This window comes from Apodemus sylvaticus, chromosome 1, assembly GCF_947179515.1.
Source record: "Apodemus sylvaticus chromosome 1, mApoSyl1.1, whole genome shotgun sequence".
In the NCBI taxonomy this organism is placed as follows: Eukaryota; Metazoa; Chordata; class Mammalia; order Rodentia; family Muridae; genus Apodemus; species Apodemus sylvaticus.
Window position 1 is genome coordinate 152,451,563 of NC_067472.1, and position 23,162 is coordinate 152,474,724.

At 45.3% G+C, this 23,162-nt stretch overlaps 9 non-coding genes across 9 annotated transcripts; all 9 read left to right on the top strand.

Annotated features, from left to right (window-relative positions):
- Nucleotides 1–1,141: 1,141 nt before the first annotated feature.
- On the top strand, nt 1,142–1,235 carry LOC127676372 (small nucleolar RNA SNORD116). The gene has a single exon (XR_007975853.1). It is a non-coding gene; the product is annotated as a small nucleolar RNA SNORD116 (small nucleolar RNA).
- Nucleotides 1,236–3,788: 2,553 nt separating this feature from the next.
- LOC127677088 (small nucleolar RNA SNORD116) lies at nt 3,789–3,882 on the top strand. The gene has a single exon (XR_007976490.1). It is a non-coding gene; the product is annotated as a small nucleolar RNA SNORD116 (small nucleolar RNA).
- Nucleotides 3,883–6,435: 2,553 nt separating this feature from the next.
- Nucleotides 6,436–6,529, top strand: LOC127676465 (small nucleolar RNA SNORD116). The gene has a single exon (XR_007975942.1). It is a non-coding gene; the product is annotated as a small nucleolar RNA SNORD116 (small nucleolar RNA).
- Nucleotides 6,530–9,058: 2,529 nt separating this feature from the next.
- Nucleotides 9,059–9,152, top strand: LOC127677089 (small nucleolar RNA SNORD116). Its single transcript, XR_007976491.1, has one exon. It is a non-coding gene; the product is annotated as a small nucleolar RNA SNORD116 (small nucleolar RNA).
- Nucleotides 9,153–11,701: 2,549 nt separating this feature from the next.
- On the top strand, nt 11,702–11,795 carry LOC127676408 (small nucleolar RNA SNORD116). The gene has a single exon (XR_007975886.1). It is a non-coding gene; the product is annotated as a small nucleolar RNA SNORD116 (small nucleolar RNA).
- A 2,100-nt stretch (nt 11,796–13,895) lies between these two features.
- On the top strand, nt 13,896–13,989 carry LOC127676410 (small nucleolar RNA SNORD116). The gene has a single exon (XR_007975888.1). It is a non-coding gene; the product is annotated as a small nucleolar RNA SNORD116 (small nucleolar RNA).
- Nucleotides 13,990–16,540: 2,551 nt separating this feature from the next.
- LOC127677090 (small nucleolar RNA SNORD116) lies at nt 16,541–16,634 on the top strand. The gene has a single exon (XR_007976492.1). It is a non-coding gene; the product is annotated as a small nucleolar RNA SNORD116 (small nucleolar RNA).
- Nucleotides 16,635–19,185: 2,551 nt separating this feature from the next.
- On the top strand, nt 19,186–19,279 carry LOC127677091 (small nucleolar RNA SNORD116). The gene has a single exon (XR_007976493.1). It is a non-coding gene; the product is annotated as a small nucleolar RNA SNORD116 (small nucleolar RNA).
- Nucleotides 19,280–21,828: 2,549 nt separating this feature from the next.
- LOC127676381 (small nucleolar RNA SNORD116) lies at nt 21,829–21,922 on the top strand. The gene has a single exon (XR_007975860.1). It is a non-coding gene; the product is annotated as a small nucleolar RNA SNORD116 (small nucleolar RNA).
- The last annotated feature ends 1,240 nt before the right edge of the window (nt 21,923–23,162 follow it).

Sequence of the window (23,162 nt, forward strand, 5' to 3'; positions counted from 1 at the left end):
CCTCTATGCACACACACTCATACACACACCAAGAGACAGAGACAAAGAAGGAGAGAGAGCTAGAGAAAAATATTGAGAGAGAGATACAGAGAGTCAGAGAGATATGTTGTTCCAGGGCCAGTAAAGCCTGCTATTTATGAGCTTGAAAGCAGAATCAGTTTACTTGTTTGATTTCTGCCTCATTCCAGTAGCCAGTTGAGAAGTCAGAGTAGGATAAGAGCCATGATGGAAGATCCTTATGTGGACCAGATCGACATCCCTGAAAGGACATATTTGTGGTGAACTTCCCCAGAGCCGATTCCACATTCTCACCTTTTATACTGAAGCAGAAGTGTGATTGCCCATGTTAGTGCAATTTTCTTGCTACATGCTGTATTATGTGCCCTTAATTTCTTGTTAATATAGTAGAGAACTGTTGTCGAGTAGGTTGGTGTTCAGGTCATCTTGGAATTTGCGGTTCATCAGTGGAGCAGCTCACATTTCATCCTTAAGGCCTTGGATGGAGGTGAAGGCCCAGCAAGCACTTGATAACAAAGGGCGTGCTATGTCCCCAGCCGAGGTCAGAGTGGACACATAGCCCCTATGTGTATGGAGGAAGCCTACAGGTTGACAAGAGCAGGAGTGTTATGGGTGTCTGTAAAATCTGACAAGCCCAAAGGACTCAGTAAGCTCATCTTCATTCTTGCTTTGCATGGGTCACACTAAAATGGCGGCATGTGCTCTTGCTGTCTTCACAGGGTGGCATTCCTTTCCAGCAAGGGCCCGTGGTGACACTCAGAAGAAATGAACACACCAACATTGGTTGACTGGTCATGGCACCACACTGATCATCCGAAGAACTGGCTAACTGTTGCTGCCTTGCTCAAGGGTACCTTAGAGAAAGGTAAGGAACACATGAATTTGCTCCAGGAACTCAATGTGCTCAGGTCTTGGTAGAGCTGTGAGGAACTGTAGGGTTTGTGCACTGTGCTTTAGGGACTCGAAGCAGGATTAGGGCCTCTGGTTCTCCTTGTTTGGAGCTTAGGCCGATTGATTGATCCCTAGAAATGAATGGGCAATGGCCGGCAGTTCCTTGCTCTCCCAACACCCAAGCACTCCAGAGTACCCACAAGGTCTTTGTGAAAGGCACTGCAGAGTGCTTGGATCGATGATGATTCCCAGTGAAACATTCCTTGGAAAAGCTGAACAAAATGAGTGAAAACTCAGTACCGCAACTCTCATCGAAACTGAGGTCCGGCACCTGGGGTCCTCCAGGTCCTATGGGCATCAGAAACAGGCAGGCCAAGCACCCCTTTGCACTTGCTTCCTCTGGCTTTAGCCAGACACATTAAAAATTGGTATGTGTTTGTCCTACTCCTCAGGAAACCATGGCCGAGGCCATGGCAGGCCCTTTTGTTCTTGTGGCTTCCTCCCGTAGCTTTTGATGACATTCTTGGCAGGGACTTAGAAGGTAGAGCCGCTTGCTCAAGGAGTGTTGTGCAGCCCTAAAGGACACTGGAATTTGAAGCAGAAGGAATAGGTTTGGCACCAAAGTTTGGCTCTTCATATGGGTTTGAGGCTTTTCTGAAATGCTGACATGAATGATAACACACTTGTGTTTCCAGGCAGAGAGACAATGGAGTGCAGGCTGCAGGAGAAGTGTAGCCTGATTGAGTAGCATAGCTTGGGCACTTTTATAGACTGTGGAAGATTAAAGTGGACAAGAGGGGACTTTGTGGCCTGAAGTCTGCAAGATTCCCACGCAAATAGCTGAGAAATAGAGCAAGGTTGATCAATTAGAGATGATGCTAGACATGTCTCCTGGAAGGTTCCACCTGATTGACACAATTCCTTATGTCCCTGGATTCATGAGCCGTTGGTGGACTCAAGTCAAAGCATGAGATTTGCAGACCTGTGACTGAAATTGATCTGTGGAGGGAGATTGGGCAGGAACCTCCACATTTAATGAATGCATTTGTCTTAAATAGTGTGGTGGAGATATCCGTTAAATCGGGTGTTTGAGATATCCCTTGATATCTTTCCACATTGTTCCAGGCCTCCTTCACAATGTCAAAGTTACAGATCCTTGAGATCTGCTCACAATGGTAGGCTTATGAGAAAATACCGGAACGATCTTCCTTCAAAACTACAAACTCATGGATCATGGTACTATTATATTTTCTGAGATAGTGATTTAAATCTACCTTAAAGCCAATTGCTAGCTGTTCATAGGAGGAAATGCTCAATGGGTCTCAGGATATCCTTGAAACCTAGCTTGAGACCAATGTTCATTGGCACTTTCAAAGAAAAACTGGAATTTTTAAATGGAGGTTGCATAGTTGATTAAATTTATGGCCAGGAGTCAATTTGCACCATGGATTAGAGGATCTAAGTCCCAATGTGGCATGCCTCTGTTGGTGCTACTGAGGGGTTTGTCATGATAATTCTTTTCAGCAAGGAAAAATCATTGCATAGCAGATAAACTATGGTGGTCCCATGAAAGACGAACTTTTCACAAGAGACAAAAGAGAAGACAAAAGATGGACCAAAGAGGCATGAAACCACCACTGAGAGCTTATCAAGGAAAGTGAGAGAGCCACACAGAAACACACACAAAGAAACACAGACAAACACCCCCACCACAAACCCCCACTTATGCACCTCTATACACACACACTCATAACATGCACCCACCAAGAGACAGATACAAAGATGGAGAGAGAGCTAGAGAAAAATATTGAGAGAGAGATACAGAGAGTCAGAGAGATATGTTGTTCCAGGGCCAGTAAAGCCTGCTACTTATGAGCTTGAAAGCAGAATCAGTTTACTTGTTTGATTTCTGCCTCATTCCAGTAGCCAGTTGAAGAAGTCAGAGTAGGATAAGAGCCATGATGGAAGATCCTTATGTTGACCAGATCGACATCCCTGAAAGGACATATTTGTGGTGAACTTCCCCAGAGCAGATTCCACATTCTCACCTTTTATACTGAAGCAGAAGTGTGATTGCCCATCTTAGTGCAATTTTGTGGCTACATGCTGTATCATGTGCCCTTAATTTCTTGTTAATATAGTAGAGAACTGTTGTCGAGTAGGTTGGTGTTCAGGTCATCTTGGAATTTGCGGTTCATCAGTGGAGCAGCTCACATTTCATCCTTAAGGCCTTGGATGGAGGTGAAGGCCCAGCAAGCACTTGATAACAAAGGGCGTGCTATGTCCCCAGCCGAGGTCAGAGTGGACACATAGCCCCTATGTGTATGGAGGAAGCCTACAGGTTGACAAGAGCAGGAGTGTTATGGGTGTCTGTAAAATCTGACAAGCCCAAAGGACTCAGTAAGCTCATCTTCATTCTTGCTTTGCATGGGTCCCACTAAAATGGCGGCATGTGCTCTTGCTGTCTTCACAGGGTGGCCTTCCTTTCCAGCAAGGGCCCGTGGTGACACTCAGAAGAAATGAACACACCAACATTGGTTGACTGGTCATGGCACCGCACTGATCATCCGATGAACTGGCTAATTGTTGCTGCCTTGCTCAAGGGTACCTTAGAGAAAAGGTAAGGAACACATGAATTTGCTCCAGGAACTCAATGTGCTCAGGTCTTGGTAGAGCTGTGAGGAACGGTACGGTTTGTGCCCTGTGCTTTAGGGACACGAAGCAGGATTAGGGCTTCTGGTTCTCCCTTGTTTGGAGCTTAGGCCGATTGATTGATCCCTAGAAATGAATGGGCAATGGCCGGCAGTTCCTTGCTCTCCCAACACCCAAGCACTCCAGAGTACCCACAAGGTCTTTGTGAAAGGCACTGCAGAGTGCTTGGATCGATGATGATTCCCAGTCAAACATTCCTTGGAAAAGCTGAACAAAATGAGTGAAAACTCAGTACCGCAACTCTCATCGAAACTGAGGTCCGAGACCTGGGGTCCTCCAGGTCCTATGGGCATCAGAAACAGGCAGGCCAAGCACCCCTTTGCCCTTGCTTCCTCGGGCTTTAGCCAGACACACTAAAAATGGGTATGTGCTTGTCCTACTCCTCAGGAAACCATGGCCGATGCCATGGCAGGCCCTTTTGTTCTTGTGGCTTCCTCCCGTAGCTTTTGATGACATTCTTGGCAGGGACTTAGAAGGTAGAGCCGCTTGCTCAAGGAGTGTTGTGCAGTCCTAAAGGACACTGGAATTTGAAGCAGAAGGAATAGTTTTGGCACCAAAGTTTGGCTCTTCATATGGGTTTGAGGCTTTTCTGAAATGCTGACATGAATGATAACACACTTGTGTTGCCAGGCAGAGAGACAATGGAGTGCAGGCTGAAGGAGAAGTGTAGCCTGATTGAGTAGCATAGCTTGGGCACTTTTATAGACTGTGGAAGATTAAAGTGGACAAGAGGGGACTTTGTGGCCTGAAGTCTGCAAGATTCCCACGCAAATAGCTTAGAAATAGAGCAAGGTTGATCAATTAGAGATGATGCTAGACATGTCTCCTGTAAGGTTCCACCTGAAATGACACAATTCCTTATGTCCCTAGATTCATGAGCCGTTGGTGGACTCAAGTTAAAGCATGAGATTTGCAGACCTGTGACTGAAATTGATGTGTGGAGGGAGATTGGGCAGGAACCTCCACATTTAATGAATGCATTTGTCTTAAATAGTGTGGTGGAGATATCCGTTAAATCGGGTGTTTGAGATATCCCTTGATATCTTTCCACATTGTTCCAGGCCTCCTTCACAATGTCAAAGTTACAGAACCTTGAGATCTGCTCACAATGGTAGGCTTATGAGAAAATACCGGAACGATCTTCCTTCAAAACTACAAACTCATGGATCATGGTACTATTATATTTTCTGAGATAGTGATGTTAATCTACCTTAAAGCCAATTGCTAGCTGTTCATAGGAGGAAATGCTCAATGGGTCTCAGGATATCCTTGAAACCTAGCTTGAGACCAATGTTCATTGGCACTTTCAAAGAAAAACTGGAATTTTTAAATAGAGGTGGCATAGTTGATCAAATTTATGGCCATGAGTCAATTTGCACCATGGATTAGAGGATCTAAGTCCCAATGTGGCATGCCTCTGTTGGTGCTACTGAGGGGTTTGTCGTGACAATTCTTTTCAGCAAGGAAAAATCATTGCATAGCAGATAAACTATGGTGGTCTCATGAAAGACGAACTATTCACAAGAGACAAAAGAGAAGACAAAAGATGGACCAAAGAGGCATGAAACCACCACTGAGAGCTTATCAAGGAAAGTGAGAGAGCCACACAGAAACACACACAAAGAAAAACAGACAAACACCCCCCCACAAACCCCCACATATCCACATCTATACACACACACTCATAACATACACACACCAAGAGACAGAGACAAAGACAGAGAGAGAGCTAGAGAAAAATATTGAGAGAGAGATACAGAGAATCAGAGAGATATGTTGTTCCAGGGCCAGTAAAGCCTGCTACTTATGAGCTTGAAAGCAGAATCAGTTTACTTGTTTGATTTCTGCCTCATTCCAGTAAACAGTTGAAGAAGTCAGAGTAGGATAAGAGCCATGATGGAAGATACTTATGTGGACCAGATCGACATCCCTGAAAGGACATATTTGTGGTGAACTGCCCCAGAGCCGACTCCACATTCCTACCTTTTATACTGAAGCAGAAGTGTGATTGCCCATGTTAGTGCAATTTTCTTGCTACATGCTGTATCATGTGCCCTGAATTTCTTGTTAATATAGTAGAGAACTGTTGTCCAGTAGGTTGGTGTTCAGGTCATCTTGGAATTTGCGGTTCATCAGTGGAGCAGCTCACATTTCATCCTTAAGGCCTTGGATGGAGGTGAAGGCCCAGCAAGCACTTGATAACAAAGGGCGTGCTATGTCCCCAGCCGAGGTCAGAGTGGATACATAGCCCCTATGTGTATGGAGGAAGCCTACAGGTTGACAAGAGCAGGAGTGTTATGGGTGTCTGTAAAATCTGACAAGCCCAAAGGACTCAGTAAGCTCATCTTCATTCTTGCTTTGCATGGGTCCCACTAAAATGGCGGCATGTGCTCTTGCTGTCTTCACAGGGTGGCCTTCCTTTCCAGCAAGGGCCCGTGGTGACACTCAGAAGAAATGAACACACCAACATTGGTTGACTGGTCATGGCACCGCACTGATCATCCGATGAACTGGCTAACTGTTGCTGCCTTGCTCAAGGGTACCTTAGAGAAAAGGTAAGGAACACATGAATTTGCTCCAGGAACTCAATGTGCTCAGGACTTGGTAGAGCTGTGAGGAAATGTACGGTTTGTGCCCTGTGCTTTAGGGACACGAAGCAGGATTAGGGCCTCTGGTTCTCCCTTGTTTGGAGCTTAGGCCGATTGATTGATCCCTAGAAATGAATGGGCAATGGCCGGCAGTTTCTTGCTCTCCCAACACCCAAGCACTCCAGAGTACCCACAAGGTCTTTGTGAAAGGCACTGCAGAGTGCTTGGATCGATGATGATTCCCAGGCAAACATTCCTTGGAAAAGCTGAACAAAATTAGTGAAAACTCAGTACCGCAACTCTCATCGAAACTGAGGTCTGGCACCTGGGGTCCTCCAGGTCCTATGGGCATCAGAAACAGGCAGGCCAAGCACCCCTTTGCCCTTGCTTCCTCGGGCTTTAGCCAGACACACTAAAAATGGGTATGTGCTTGTCCTACTCCTCAGGAAACCATGGCCGAGGCCATGGCAGGCCCTTTTGTTCTTGTGGCTTGCTCCGGTAGCTTTTGATGACATTCTTGGCAGGGACTTAGAAGGTAGAGCCGCTTGCTCAAGGAGTGTTGTGCAGCCCTAAAGGACAATGGAATTTGAAGCAGAAGGAATAGGTTTGGCACCAAATTTTAGCTCTTCATATGGGTTTGAGGCTTTTCTGAAATGCTGACATGAATGATAACACACTTGTGTTGCCAGGCAGAGAGACAATGGAGTGCAGGCTGCAGGAGAAGTGTAGCCTGATTGAGTAGCATAGCTTGGGCACTTTTATAGACTGTGGAAGATTAAAGTGGACAAGAGGGGACTTTGTGGCCTGAAGTCTGCAAGATTCCCACGCAAATAGCTTAGAAATAGAGGAAGGTTGATCAATTAGAGATGATGCTAGACATGTCTCCTGTAAGGTTCCACCTGATTGACACAATTCCTTATGTCCCTAGATTCATGAGCCGTTGGTGGACTCAAGTCAAAGCATGAGATTTGCAGACCTGTGACTGAAATTGATGTGTGGAGGGAGATTGGGCAGGAACCTCCACATTTAATGAATGCATTTGTCTTAAATAGTGTGGTGGAGATATCCTTTAAATCGGGTGTTTGAGATATCCCTTGATATCTTTCCACATTGTTCCAGGCCTCCTTCACAATGTCAAAGTTACAGATCCTTGAGATCTGCTCACAATGGTAGGCTTATGAGAAAATACCGGAACGATCTTCCTTCAAAACTACAAACTCATGGATCATGGTACTATTATATTTTCTGAGATAGTGATTTAAATCTACCTTAAAGCCAATTGCTAGCTGTTCATAGGAGGAAATGCTCAATGGGTCTCAGGATATCCTTGAAACCTAGCTTGAGACCAATGTTCATTGGCACTTTCAAAGAAAAACTGGAATTTTTAAATGGAGGTGGCATAGTTGATTAAATTTATGGAAATGAGTCAATTTGCACCATGGATTAGAGGATCTAAGTCCCAATGTGGCATGCCTCTGTTGGTGCTACTGAGGGGTTTGTCGTGATAATTCTTTTCAGCAAGGAAAAATCATTGCATAGCAGATAAACTATGGTGGTCCCATGAAAGACGAACTATTCACAAGAGACAAAAGAGAAGACAAAAGATGGACCAAAGAGGCATGAAACCACCACTGAGAGCTTATCAAGGAAATTGAGAGAGACACACAGAAACACACAAAAAGAAACACAGACAAACAACCCCCCCACAAACCCCCACATATGCACCTCTATACACACACACTCATAACATACACACACCAAGAGACAGATACAAAGATGGAGAGAGAGCTAGAGAAAAATATTGAGAGAGAGATACATAGAGTCAGAGATATATGTTGTTCCATGGCCAGTAAAGCCTGCTATTTATGAGCTTGAAAGCAGAATCAGTTTACTTGTTTGATTTCTGCCTCATTCCAGTAGCCAGTTGAAGAAGTCAGAGTAGGATAAGAGCCATGATGGAAGATACTTATGTGGACCAGATCGACATCCCTGAAAGGACATATTTGTGGTGAATTTCCCCAGAGCCGACTCCACATTCTCACCTTTTATACTGAAGCAGAAGCGTGATTGCCCATGTTAGTGCAATTTTCTTGCTACATGCTGTATCATGTGCCCTTAATTTCTTGTTAATATAGTAGAGAACTGTTGTCGAGTAGGTTGGTGTTCAGATCAGGAGCAGCTCACATTTCATCCTTAAGGCCTTGGATGGAGGTGAAGGCCCAGCAAGCACTTGATAACAAAGGGCGTGCTATGTCCCCAGCCGAGGTCAGAGTGGACACATAGCCCCTATGTGTATGGAGGAAGCCTACAGGTTGACAAGAGCAGGAGTGTTATGGGTGTCTGTAAAATCTGACAAGCCCAAAGGACTCAGTAAGCTCATCTTCATTCTTGCTTTGCATGGGTCCCACTAAAATGGCGGCATGTGCTCTTGCTGTCTTCACAGGGTGGCCTTCCTTTCCAGCAAGGGCCCGTGGTGACACTCAGAAGAAATGAACACACCAACATTGGTTGACTGGTCATGGCACCGCACTGATCATCCGATGAACTGGCTAACTGTTGCTGCCTTGCTCAAGGGTACCTTACAGAAAAGGTAAGGAACACATGAATTTGCTCCAGGAACTCAATGTGCTCAGGTCTTGGTAGAGCTGTGAGGAACGGTACGGTTTGTGCCCTGTGCTTTAGGGACACGAAGCAGGATTAGGGCCTCTGGTTCTCCCTTGTTTGGAGCTTAGGCCGATTGATTGATCCCTAGAAATGAATGGGCAATGGCCGGCAGTTCCTTGCTCTCCCAACACCCAAGCACTCCAGAGTACCCACAAGGTCTTTGTGAAAGGCACTGCAGAGTGCTTGGATCGATGATGATTCCCAGTCAAACATTCCTTGGAAAAGCTGAACAAAATGAGTGAAAACTCAGTACCGCAACTCTCATCGAAACTGAGGTCCGAGACCTGGGGTCCTCCAGGTCCTATGGGCATCAGAAACAGGCAGGCCAAGCAGCCCTTTGCCCTTGCTTCCTCAGGCTTTAGCCAGACACACTAAAAATGGGTATGTGCTTGTCGTACTCCTCAGGAAACCATGGCCGAGGCCATGGCAGGCCCTTTTGTTCTTGTGGCTTCCTCCCGTAGCTTTTGATGACATTCTTGGCAGGGACTTAGAAGGTAGAGCCGCTTGCTCAAGGAGTGTTGTGCAGCCCTAAAGGACACTGGAATTTGAAGCAGAAGGAATAGTTTTGGCACCAAAGTTTGGCTCTTCATATGGGTTTGAGGCTTTTCTGAAATGCTGACATGAATGATAACACACTTGTGTTGCCAGGCAGAGAGACAATGGAGTGCAGGCTGAAGGAGAAGTGTAGCCTGATTGAGTAGCATAGCTTGGGCACTTTTATAGACTGTGGAAGATTAAAGTGGACAAGAGGGGACTTTGTGGCCTGAAGTCTGCAAGATTCCCATGCAAATAGCTTAGAAATAGAGCAAGGTTGATCAATTAGAGATGATGCTAGACATGTCTCCTGTAAGGTTCCACCTGAAATGACACAATTCCTTATGTCCCTAGATTCATGAGCCGTTGGTGGACTCAAGTTAAAGCTTGAGATTTGCAGACCTGTGACTGAAATTGATGTGTGGAGGGAGATTGGGCAGGAACCTCCACATTTAATGAATGCATTTGTCTTAAATAGTGTGGTGGAGATATCTGTTAAATCGGGTGTTTGAGATATCCCTTGATATCTTTCCACATTGTTCCAGGCCTCCTTCACGATGTCAAAGTTACACAACCTTGAGATCTGCTCACAATGGTAGGCTTATGAGAAAATACCGGAACGATCTTCCTTCAAAACTACAAACTCATGGATCATGGTACTATTATATTTTCTGAGATAGTGATTTTAATCTACCTTAAAGCCAATTGCTAGCTGTTCATAGGAGGAAATGCTCAATGGGTCTCAGGATATCCTTGAAACCTAGCTTGAGACCAATGTTCATTGGCACTTTCAAAGAAAAACTGGAATTTTTAAATAGAGGTGGCATAGTTGATCAAATTTATGGCCATGAGTCAATTTGCACCATGGATTAGAGGATCTAAGTCCCAATGTGGCATGCCTCTGTTGGTGCTACTGAGGGGTTTGTCGTGACAATTCTTTTCAGCAAGGAAAAATCATTGCATAGCAGATAAACTATGGTGGTCTCATGAAAGACGAACTATTCACAAGAGACAAAAGAGAAGACAAAAGATGGACCAAAGAGGCATGAAACCTCCACTGAGAGCTTATCACGGAAAGTGAGAGAGCCACACAGAAACACACACAAAGATAAACAGACAAACACCCCCCCACAAACCCCCACATATTCACCTCTATACACACACACTCATAACATACACACACCAAGAGACAGATACAAAGATGGAGAGAGAGCTAGAGAAAAATATTGAGAGAGAGATACAGAGAGTCAGAGAGATATGTTGTTCCAGGGCCAGTAAAGCCTGCTACTCATGAGCTTGAAAGCAGAATCAGTTTACTTGTTTGATTTCTGCCTCATTCCAGTAGCCAGTTGAAGAAATCAGAGTAGGATAAGAGCCATGATGGAAGATACTTATGTGGGATCGACATCCCTGAAAGGACATATTTGTGGTGAACTGCCCCAGAGCCGACTCCACATTCCTACCTTTTATACTGAAGCAGAAGTGTGATTGCCCATGTTAGTGCAATTTTCGTGCTACATGCTGTATCATGTGCCCTGAATTTCTTGTTAATATAGTAGAGAACTGTTGTCGAGTAGGTTGGTGTTCAGGTCATCTTGGAATTTGCGGTTCATCAGTGGAGCAGCTCACATTTCATCCTTAAGGCCTTGGATGGAGGTGAAGGCCCAGCGAGCACTTGATAACAAAGGGCGTGCTATGTCCCCAGCCGAGGTCAGAGTGGATACATAGCCCCTATGTGTATGGAGGAAGCCTACAGGTTGACAAGAGCAGGAGTGTTATGGGTGTCTGTAAAATCTGACAAGCCCAAAGGACTCAGTAAGCTCATCTTCATTCTTGCTTTGCATGGGTCCCACTAAAATGGCGGCATGTGCTCTTGCTGTCTTCACAGGGTGGCATTCCTTTCCAGCAAGGGCCCGTGGTGACACTCAGAAGAAATGAACACACCAACATTGGTTGACTGGTCATGGCACCGCACTGATCATCCGATGAACTGGCTAACTGTTGCTGCCTTGCTCAAGGGTACCTTAGAGAAAAGGTAAGGAACACATGAATTTGCTCCAGGAACTCAATGTGCTCAGGTCTTGGTAGAGCTGTGAGGAAATGTACAGTTTGTGCCCTGTGCTTTAGGGACACGAAGCAGGATTAGGGCCTCTGGTTCTCCCTTGTTTGGAGCTTAGGCCGATTGATTGATCCCTAGAAATGAATGGGCAATGGCCGGCAGTTCCTTGCTCTCCCAACACACAAGCACTCCAGAGTACCCACAAGGTCTTTGTGAAAGGCACTGCAGAGTGCTTGGATCGATGATGATTCCCAGTCAAACATTCCTTGGAAAAGCTGAACAAAATGAGTGAAAACTCAGTACAGCAACTCTCATCGAAACTGAGGTCCAGCACCTGGGGTCCTCCAGGTCCTATGGGCATCAGAAACAGGCAGGCCAAGCACCCCTTTGCCCTTGCTTCCTCGGGCTTTAGCCAGACACACTAAAAATGGGTATGTGCTTGTCCTACTCCTCAGGAAACCATGGCCGAGGCCATGGCAGGCCCTTTTGTTCTTGTGGCTTCCTCCCGTAGCTTTTGATGACATTCTTGGCAGGGACATAGAAGGTAGAGCCACTTTCTCAAGGAGTGTTGTGCAGCCCTAAAGGACACTGGAATTTGAAGCAGAAGGAATAGGTTTGGCACCAAAGTTTGGCTCTTCATATGGGTTTGAGGCTTTTCTGAAATGCTGACATGAATGATAACACACTTGTGTTGCCAGGCAGAGAGACAATGGAGTGCAGGCTGCAGGAGAAGTGTAGCCTGATTGAGTAGCATAGCTTGGGCACTTTTATAGACTGTGGAAGATTAAAGTGGACAAGAGGGGACTTTGTGGCCTGAAGTCTGCAAGATTCCCACGCAAATAGCTTAGAAATAGAGCAAGGTTGATCAATTTGAGATGATGCTAGACATGTCTCCTGTAAGGTTCCACCTGAAATGACACAATTCCTTATGTCCCTAGATTCATGAGCCGTTGGTGGACTCAAGTCAAAGCATGAGATTTGCAGACCTGTGACTGAAATTGATTTGTGGAGGGAGATTGGGCAGGAACCTCCAAATTTAATGAATGCATTTGTCTTAAATAGTGTGGTGGAGACATCCGTTAAATCGGGTGTTTGAGATATCCCTTGATATCTTTCCACATTGTTCCAGGCCTCCTTCACAATGTCAAAGTTACAGATCCTTGAGATCTGCTCACAATGGTAGGCTTATGAGAAAATACCGGAACGATCTTCCTTCAAAACTACAAACTCATGGATCATGGTACTATTATATTTTCTGAGATAGTGATTTTAATCTACCTTAAAGCCAATTGCACACTCATAACATACACACACCAATAGACAGAGACAAAGACGGAGAGAGAGCTAGAGAAAAATATTGAGAGAGAGATACAGAGAGTCAGAGAGATATGTTGTTCCAGGGCCAGTAAAGCCTGCTACTTATGAGCTTGAATGCAGAATCAGTTTACTTGTTTGATTTCTGCCTCATTCCAGTAGCCAGTTGAAGAAGTCAGAGTAGGATAAGAGCCATGATGGAAGATACTTATGTGGACCAGATCGACAACCCTGAAAGGACATATTTGTGGTGAACTTCCCCAGAGCCGATTCCACATTCTCACCTTTTATACTGAAGCAGAAGTGTGATTGCCCATGTTAGTGCAATTTTCTTGCTACATGCTGTATCATGTGCCCTTAATTTCTTGTTAATATAGTAGAGAACTGTTGTCGAGTAGGTTGGTGTTCAGGTCATCTTGGAATTTGCGGTTCATCAGTGGAGCAGCTCACATTTCATCCTTAAGGCCTTGGATGGAGATGAAGGCCCAGCAAGCACTTGATAACAAAGGGCGTGCTATGTCCCCAGCCAAGGTCAGAGTGGACACATAGCCCCTATGTGTATGGAGGAAGCCTACAGGTTGACAAGAGCAGGAGTGTTATGGGTGTCTGTAAAATCTGACAAGCCCAAAGGACTCAGTAAGCTCATCTTCATTCTTGCTTTGCACGGTTCCCACATAAATGGTGGCATGTGCTCTTGCTGTCTTCACAGGGTGGCATTCCTTTCCAGCAAGGGCCCGTGGTGACACTCAGAATAAATGAACACACCAGCATTGGTTGACTGGTCATGGCACCGTACTGATCATCCGATGAACTGGCTAACTGTTGCTGCCTTGCTCAAGGGTACCTTAGAGAAAAGGTAAGGAACACATGAATTTGCTCCAGGAACTCAATGTGGTCAGGTCTTGGTAGAGCTGTGAGGAAATGTACGGTTTGTGCCCTGTGCTTTAGGGACACAAAGCAGGATTAGGGCCTCTGGTTCTCCCTTGTTTGGAGCTTAGGCCGATTGATTGATCCCTAGAAATGAATGGGCAATGGCCGGCAGTTCCTTGCTCTCCCAACACCCAAGCACTCCAGAGTACCCACAAGGTCTTTGTGAAAGGCACTGCAGAGTGCTTGGATCGATGATGATTCCCAGTCAAACATTCCTTGGAAAAGCTGAACAAAATGAGTGAAAACTCAGTACCACAACTCTCATCGAAACTGAGGTCCGGCACCTGGGGTCCTCCAGGTCCTATGGGCATCAGAAACAGGCAGGCCAAGCACCCCTTTGCCCTTGCTTCCTCGAGCTTTAGCCAGACACACTAAAAATGGGTATGTGCTTGTCCTACTCCTCAGGAGACCATGGCCGAGGCCATGGCAGGCCCTTTTGTTCTTGTGGCTTGCTCCCGTAGCTTTTGATGACATTCTTGGCAGGCACTTAGAAGGTAGAGCAGCTTGCTCAAGGAGTGTTGTGCAGCCCTAAAGGACACTGGAATTTGAAGCAGAAGGAATAGGTTTGGCACCAAAGTTTGGCTCTTCATATGGGTTTGAGGCTTTTCTGAAATGCTGACATGAATGATAACACACTTGTGTTGCCAGGCAGAGAGACAATGGAGTGCAGGCTGCAGGAGAAGTGTAGCCTGATGGAGTAGCATAGCTTGGGCACTTTTATAGACTGTGGAAGATTAAAGTGGACAAGAGTGGACTTTGTGGCCTGAACTCTGCAAGATTCCCACACAAATAGCTTAGAAATAGGGCAAGGTTGATCAATTAGAGATGATGCTAGACATGTCTCCGGAAGGTTCCACCTGATTGACACAATTCCTTATGTCCCTGGATTCATGAGCCGTTGGTGTACTCAAGTCAAAGCATGAGATTTGCAGACCTGTGACTGAAATTGATGTGTGGAGGGAGATTGGGCAGGAACCTCCACATTTAATGAATGGATTTGTCTTAAATAGTGTGGTGGAGATATCCGTTAAATCGGGTGTTTGAGATATCCCTTGATATCTTTCCACATTGTTCCAGGCCTCCTCCACAATGTCAAAGTTGCAGATCCTTGAGATCTGCTCACAATGGTAGGCTTATGAGAAAATACCGGAACGATCTTCCTTCAAAACTACAAACTCATGGATCATGGTACTATTATATTTTCTGAGATAGTGATTTAAATCTACCTTAAAGCCAATTGCTAGCTGTTCATAGGAGGAAATCCTCAATGGGTCTCAGGATATCTTTGAAACCTAGCTTGAGACCAATGTTCATTGGCACTTTCAAAGAAAAACTGGAATTTTTAAATGGAGGTGGAATAGTTGATTAAATTTATGGCCATGAGTCAATTTGCACCATGGATTAGAGGATCTAAGTCCCAATGTGGCATGCCTCTGTTGGTGCTACTGAGGGGTTTGTCGTGATAATTCTTTTCAGCAAGGAAAAATGATTGCATAGCAGATAAACTATGGTGGTCCCATGAAAGACGAACTATTCACAAGAGACAAAAGAGAAGACAAAAGATGGACCAAAGAGGCATGAAACCACCACTGAGAGCTTATCAAGGAAAGTGAGAGAGCCACACAGAAACACACAAAAAGAAACACAGACAAACACCCCCCCACAAACCCCCACATATGCACCTCTATACACACACACTCATAACATACACACACCAAGAGACAGATACAAAGATGGAGAGAGAACTAGAGAAAAATATTGAGAGAGAGATACAGAGAGTCAGAGATATATGTTGTTCCAGGGCCAGTAAAGCCTGCTACTTATGAGCTTGAAAGCAGAATCAGTTTACTTGTTTGATTTCTGCCTCATTCCAGTAGCCAGTTGAAGAAGTCAGAGTAGGATAAGAGCCATGATGGAAGATACTTATGTGGACCAGATCGACATCCCTGAAAGGACATATTTGTGGTGAATTTCCCCAGAGCCGACTCCACATTCTCACCTTTTATACTGAAGCAGAAGCGAGATTGCCCATGTTAGTGCAATTTTCTTACTACATGCTGTATCATGTGCCCTTAATTTCTTGTTAATATAGTAGAGAACTGTTGTCGAGTAGGTTGGTGTTCAGGTCATCTTGGAATTTGCGGTTCATCAGTGGAGCAGCTCACATTTCATCCTTAAGGCCTTGGATGGAGGTGAAGGCCCAGCAAGCACTTGATAACAAAGGGCGTGCTATGTCCCCAGCCAAGGTCAGAGTGGACACATAGCCCCTATGTGTATGGAGGAAGCCTACAGGTTGACAAGAGCAGGAGTGTTATGGGTGTCTGTAAAATCTGACAAGCCCAAAGGACTCAGTAAGCTCATCTTCATTCTTGCTTTGCATGGGTCCCACTAAAATGGCGGCATGTGCTCTTGCTGTCTTCACAGGGTGGCATTCCTTTCCAGCAAGGGCCCGTGGTGACACTCAGAAGAAATGAACACACCAACATTGGTTGACTGGTCATGGCACCGCACTGATCATCCGATGAACTGGCTAACTGTTGCTGCCTTGCTCAAGGGTACCTTAGAGAAAAGGTAAGGAACACATGAATTTGCTCCAGGAACTCAATGTGCTCAGGTCTTGGTAGAGCTGTGAGGAACTGTACGGTTTGTGCCCTGTGCTTTAGGGACACGAAGCAGGATTAGGGCCTCTGGTTCTCCCTTGTTTGGAGCTTAGGCCGATTGATTGATCCCTAGAAATGAATGGGCAATGGCCGGCAGTTCCTTGCTCTGCCAACACCCAAGCACTCCAGAGTACCCACAAGGTCTTTGTGAAAGGCACTTCAGAGTGCTTGGATCGATGATGATTCCCAGTCAAACATTCCTTGGAAAAGCTGAACAAAATGAGTGAAAACTCAGTACCGCAACTCTCATCGAAACTGAGGTCCGGCACCTGGGGTCCTCCAGGTCCTATGGGCATCAGAAACAGGCAGGACAAGCACCCCTTTGCCCTTGCTTCCTCGGGCTTTAGCCAGACACACTAAAAATGGGTATGTGCTTGTCCTACTCCTCAGGAAACCATGGCCGAGGCCATGGCAGGCCCTTTTGTTCTTGTGGCTTCCTCCCGTAGCTTTTGATGACATTCTTGGCAGGGACTTAGAAGGTAGAGCCGCTTGCTGAAGGAGTGTTGTGCAGCCGTAAAGGACACTGGAATTTGAAGCAGAAGGAATAGGTTTGGCACCAAAGTTTGGCTCTTCATATGGGTTTGAGGCTTTTCTGAAATGCTGACATGAATGATAACACACTTGTGTTGCCAGGCAGAGAGACAATGCGTGCAGGCTGCAGGAGAAGTGTAGCCTGATTGAGTAGCATAGCTTGGGCACTTTTATAGACTGTGGAAGATTAAAGTGGACAAGAGGGGACTTTGTGGCCTGAAGTCTGCAAGATTCCCACGCAAATAGCTTAGAAATAGAGCAAGGTTGATCAATTAGAGATGATGCTAGACATGTCTCCTGTAAGGTTCCACCTGATTGACACAATTCCTTATGTCCCTGGATTAATGAGCCGTTGGTGGACTCAAGTCAAAGCATGAGATTTTCAGACCTGTGACTGAAATTGATGTGTGGAGGGAGATTGGGCAGGAACCTCCACATTTAATGAATGCATTTGTCTTAAATAGTGTGGTGGAGATATCCGTTAAATCGGGTGTTTGAGATATCCCTTGATATCTTTCCACATTGTTCCAGGCCTCCTTCACAATGTCAAAGTTACAGATCCTTGAGATCTGCTCACAATGGTAGGCTTATGAGAAAATACCGGAACGATCTTCCTTCAAAACTACAAACTCATGGATCATGGTACTATTATATTTTCTGAGATAGTGATTTATATCTACCTTAAAGCCAATTGCTAGCTGTTCATAGGAGGAAATGCTCAATGGGTCTCAGGATATCCTTGAAACCTAGCTTGAGACCAATGTTCATTGGCACTTTCAAAGAAAAACTGGAATTTTTAAATGGAGGTGGCATAGTTGATTAAATTTATGGCCATGAGTCAATTTGCATCATGGATTAGAGGATCTAAGTCCCAATGTGGCATGCCTCTGTTGGTGCTACTGAGGGGTTTGTCATGATAATTCTTTTCAGAAAGACAAATCATTGCATAGCAGTTAAACTATGGTGGTCCCATGAAAGACGAACTATTCACAAGAGACAAAAGAGAAGACAAAAGATGGACCAAAGAGGCATGAAACCACCACTGAGAGCTTATCAAGGAAAGTGAGAGAGCCACACAGAAACACACACAAAGAAACACAGACAAACACCCCCCCCACAAACCCCCACATACGCACCTCTATACACACACACTCATAACATACACACACCAAGAGACAGAGACAAAGACGGAGAGAGAGCTAGAGAAAAATATTGAGAGAGAGATACAGAGAGTCCGAGAGATATGTTGTTCCAGGGCCAGTAAAGCCTGCTACTTATGAGCTTGAAAGCAGAATCAGTTTTCTTGTTTGATTTCTGCCTCATTCCATTAGCCAGTTGAAGAAGTCAGAGTAGGATAAGAGCCATGATGGAAGATACTTATGTGGGCCAGATCGAAATCCCTGAAAGGACATATTTGTGGTGAACTTCCCCAGAGCCGACTCCACATTCTCACCTTTTATACTCAAGCAGAAGTGTGATTGCCCATGTTAGTGCAATTTTCTTGCTACATGCTGTATCATGTGCCCTTAAATTCTTGTTAATATAGTAGAGAACTGTTGTCGAGTAGGTTGGTGTTCATGTCATCTTGGAATTTGCGGTTCATTAGTGGAGCAGCTCACATTTCATCCTTAAGGCCTTGGATGGAGGTGAAGGCCCAGCAAGCACTTGATAACAAAGGGCGTGCTATGTCCCCAGCCGAGGTCAGAGTGGACACATAGCCCCTATGTGTATGGAGGAAGCCTACAGGTTGACAAGAGCAGGAGTGTTATGGGTGTCTGTAAAATCTGACAAGCCCAAAGGACTCAGTAAGCTCATCTTCATTCTTGCTTTGCATGGGTCCCACTAAAATGGCGGCATGTGCTCTTGCTGTCTTCACAGGGTGGCATTCCTTTCCAGCAAGGGCCCGTGGTGACACTCAGAAGAAATGAACACACCAACATTGGTTGACTGGTCATGGCACCGCACTGATCATCCGATGAACTGGCTAACTGTTGCTGCCTTGCTCAAGGGTACCTTAGAGAAAAGGTAAGGAACACATGAATTTGCTCCAGGAACTCAATGTGCTCAGGTCTTGGTAGAGCTGTGAGGAACTGTACGGATTGTGCCCTGTGCTTTAGGGACACGAAGCAGGATTAGGGCCTCTGGTTCTCCCTTGTTTGGAGCTTAGGCCGATTGATTGATCCCTAGAAATGAATGGGCAATGGCCGGCAGTTCCTTGCTCTCCCAACACCCAAGCACTCCAGAGTACCCACAAGGTCTTTGTGAAAGGCACTTCAGAGTGCTTGGATCGATGATGATTCCCAGTCAAACATTCCTTGGAAAAGCTGAACAAAATGAGTGAAAACTCAGTACCGCAACTCTCATCGAAACTGAGGTCCGGCACCTGGGGTCCTCCAGGTCCTATGGGCATCAGAAACAGGCAGGACAAGCACCCCTTTGCCCTTGCTTCCTCGGGCTTTAGCCAGACACACTAAAAATGGGTATGTGCTTGTCCTACTCCTCAGGAAACCATGGCCGAGGCCATGGCAGGCCCTTTTGTTCTTGTGGCTTCCTCCCGTAGCTTTTGATGACATTCTTGGCAGGGACTTAGAAGGTAGAGCCGCTTGCTGAAGGAGTGTTGTGCAGCCGTAAAGGACACTGGAATTTGAAGCAGAAGGAATAGGTTTGGCACCAAAGTTTGGCTCTTCATATGGGTTTGAGGCTTTTCTGAAATGCTGACATGAATGATAACACACTTGTGTTGCCAGGCAGAGAGACAATGCGTGCAGGCTGCAGGAGAAGTGTAGCCTGATTGAGTAGCATAGCTTGGGCACTTTTATAGACTGTGGAAGATTAAAGTGGACAAGAGGGGACTTTGTGGCCTGAAGTCTGCAAGATTCCCACGCAAATAGCTTAGAAATAGAGCAAGGTTGATCAATTAGAGATGATGCTAGACATGTCTCCTGTAAGGTTCCACCTGATTGACACAATTCCTTATGTCCCTGGATTCATGAGCCGTTGGTGGACTCAAGTCAAAGAATGAGATTTTCAGACCTGTGACTGAAATTGATGTGTGGAGGGAGATTGGGCAGGAACCTCCACATTTAATGAATGCATTTGTCTTAAATAGTGTGGTGGAGATATCCGTTAAATCGGGTGTTTGAGATATCCCTTGATATCTTTCCACATTGTTCCAGGCCTCCTTCACAATGTCAAAGTTACAGATCCTTGAGATCTGCTCACAATGGTAGGCTTATGAGAAAATACCGGAACGATCTTCCTTCAAAACTACAAACTCATGGATCATGGTACTATTATATTTTCTGAGATAGTGATTTATATCTACCTTAAAGCCAATTGCTAGCTGTTCATAGGAGGAAATGCTCAATGGGTCTCAGGATATCCTTGAAACCTAGCTTGAGACCAATGTTCATTGGCACTTTCAAAGAAAAACTGGAATTTTTAAATGGAGGTGGCATAGTTGATTAAATTTATGGCCATGAGTCAATTTCCACCATGGATTAGAGGATCTAAGTCCCAATGTGGCATGCCTCTGTTGGTGCTACTGAGGGGTTTGTCATGATAATTCTTTTCAGAAAGACAAATCATTGCATAGCAGTTAAACTATGGTGGTCCCATGAAAGACGAACTATTCACAAGAGACAAAAGAGAAGACAAAAGATGGACCAAAGAGGCATGAAACCACCACTGAGAGCTTATCAAGGAAAGTGAGAGAGCCACACAGAAACACACACAAAGAAACACAGACAAACACCCCCCCACAAACCCCCACATACGCACCTCTATACACACACACTCATAACATACACACACCAAGAGACAGAGACAAAGACGGAGAGAGAGCTAGAGAAAAATATTGAGAGAGAGATACAGAGAGTCCGAGAGATATGTTGTTCCAGGGCCAGTAAAGCCTGCTACTTATGAGCTTGAAAGCAGAATCAGTTTTCTTGTTTGATTTCTGCCTCATTCCATTAGCCAGTTGAAGAAGTCAGAGTAGGATAAGAGCCATGATGGAAGATACTTATGTGGGCCAGATCGAAATCCCTGAAAGGACATATTTGTGGTGAACTTCCCCAGAGCCGACTCCACATTCTCACCTTTTATACTCAAGCAGAAGTGTGATTGCCCATGTTAGTGCAATTTTCTTGCTACATGCTGTATCATGTGCCCTTAAATTCTTGTTAATATAGTAGAGAACTGTTGTCGAGTAGGTTGGTGTTCATGTCATCTTGGAATTTGCGGTTCATTAGTGGAGCAGCTCACATTTCATCCTTAAGGCCTTGGATGGAGGTGAAGGCCCAGCAAGCACTTGATAACAAAGGGCGTGCTATGTCCCCAGCCGAGGTCAGAGTGGACACATAGCCCCTATGTGTATGGAGGAAGCCTACAGGTTGACAAGAGCAGGAGTGTTATGGGTGTCTGTAAAATCTGACAAGCCCAAAGGACTCAGTAAGCTCATCTTCATTCTTGCTTTGCATGGGTCCCACTAAAATGGTGGCATGTGCTCTTGCTGTCTTCACAGGGTGGCATTCCTTTCCAGCAAGGGCCCGTGGTGACACTCAGAAGAAATGAACACACCAACATTGGTTGACTGGTCATGGCACCGCACTGATCATCCGATGAACTGGCTAACTGTTGCTGCCTTGCTCAAGGGTACCTTAGAGAAAAGGTAAGGAACACATGAATTTGCTCCAGGAACTCAATGTGCTCAGGTCTTGGTAGAGCTGTGAGGAACTGTACGGTTTGTGCCCTGTGCTTTAGGGACACGAAGCAGGATTAGGGCCTCTGGTTCTCCCTTGTTTGGAGCTTAGGCCGATTGATTGATCCCTAGAAATGAATGGGCAATGGCCGGCAGTTCCTTGCTCTCCCAACACCAAGCACTCCAGAGTACCCACAAGGTCTTTGTGAAAGGCACTGCAGAGTGCTTGGATCGATGATGATTCCCAGTCAAACATTCCTTGGAAAAGCTGAACAAAATGAGTGAAAACTCAGTACTGCAACTCTCATCGAAACTGAGGTCCGGCACCTGGGGTCCTCCAGGTCCTATTGGCATCAGAAACAGGCAGGCCAAGCACCCCTTTGCCCTTGCTTCCTCGGGCTTTAGCCAGACACACTAAAAATGGGTATGTGCTTGTCCTACTCCTCAGGAAACCGTGGCCGAGGCCATGGCAGGCCCTTTTGTTCTTGAGGCTTCCTTCCGTAGCTTTTGATGACATTCTTGGCAGGGACTTAGAAGGTAGAGCCGCTTGCTCAAGGAGTGTTGTGCAGCCCTAAAGGACACTGGAATTTGAAGCAGAAGGAATAGGTTTGGCACCAAAGTTTGGCTCTTCATATGGGTTTGAGGCTTTTCTGAAATGCTGACATGAATGATAACACACTTGTGTTGCCAGGCAGAGAGACAATGGAGTGCAGGCTGCAGGAGAAGTGTAGCCTGATTGAGTAGCATAGCTTGGGCACTTTTATAGACTGTGGAAGATTAAAGTGGACAAGAGGGGACTTTGTGGCCTGAAGTCTGCAAGATTCCCACGCAAATAGCTTAGAAATAGAGCAAGGTTGATCAATTAGAGATGATGCTAGACATGTCTCCTGTAAGGTTCCACCTGATTGACACAATTCCTTATGTCCCTGGATTCATGAGCCGTTGGTGGACTCAAGTCAAAGCATGAGATTTGCAGACCTGTGGCTGAAATTGATGTGTGGAGGGAGATTGGGCAGGAACCTCAACATTTAATGAATGCATTTGTCTTAAATAGTGTGGTGGAGATATCCGTTAAATCGTGTGTTTGAGATATCCCTTGATATCTTCCCACATTGTTCCAGGCCTCCTTCACAATGTCAAAGTTACAGATCCTTGAGATCTGCTCACAATGGTAGGCATATGAGAAAATACCGGAACGATCTTCCTTCAAAACTACAAACTCATGGATCATGGTACTATTATATTTTCTGAGATAGTGATTTAAATCTACCTTAAAGCCAATTGCTAGCTGTTCATAGGAGGAAATGCTCAATGGGTCTCAGGATATCCTTGAAACCTAGCTTGAGACCAATGTTCATTGGCACTTTCAAAGAAAAACTGGAATTTTTAAATGGAGGTGGAATAGTTGATTAAATTTATGGCCATGAGTCAATTTGCACCATGGATTAGAGGATCTAAGTCCCAATGTGGCATGCCTCTGTTGGTGCTACTGAGGGGTTTGTCGTGATAATTCTTTTCAGAAAGGAAAAATCATTGCATAGCAGTTAAACTATGGTGGTCCC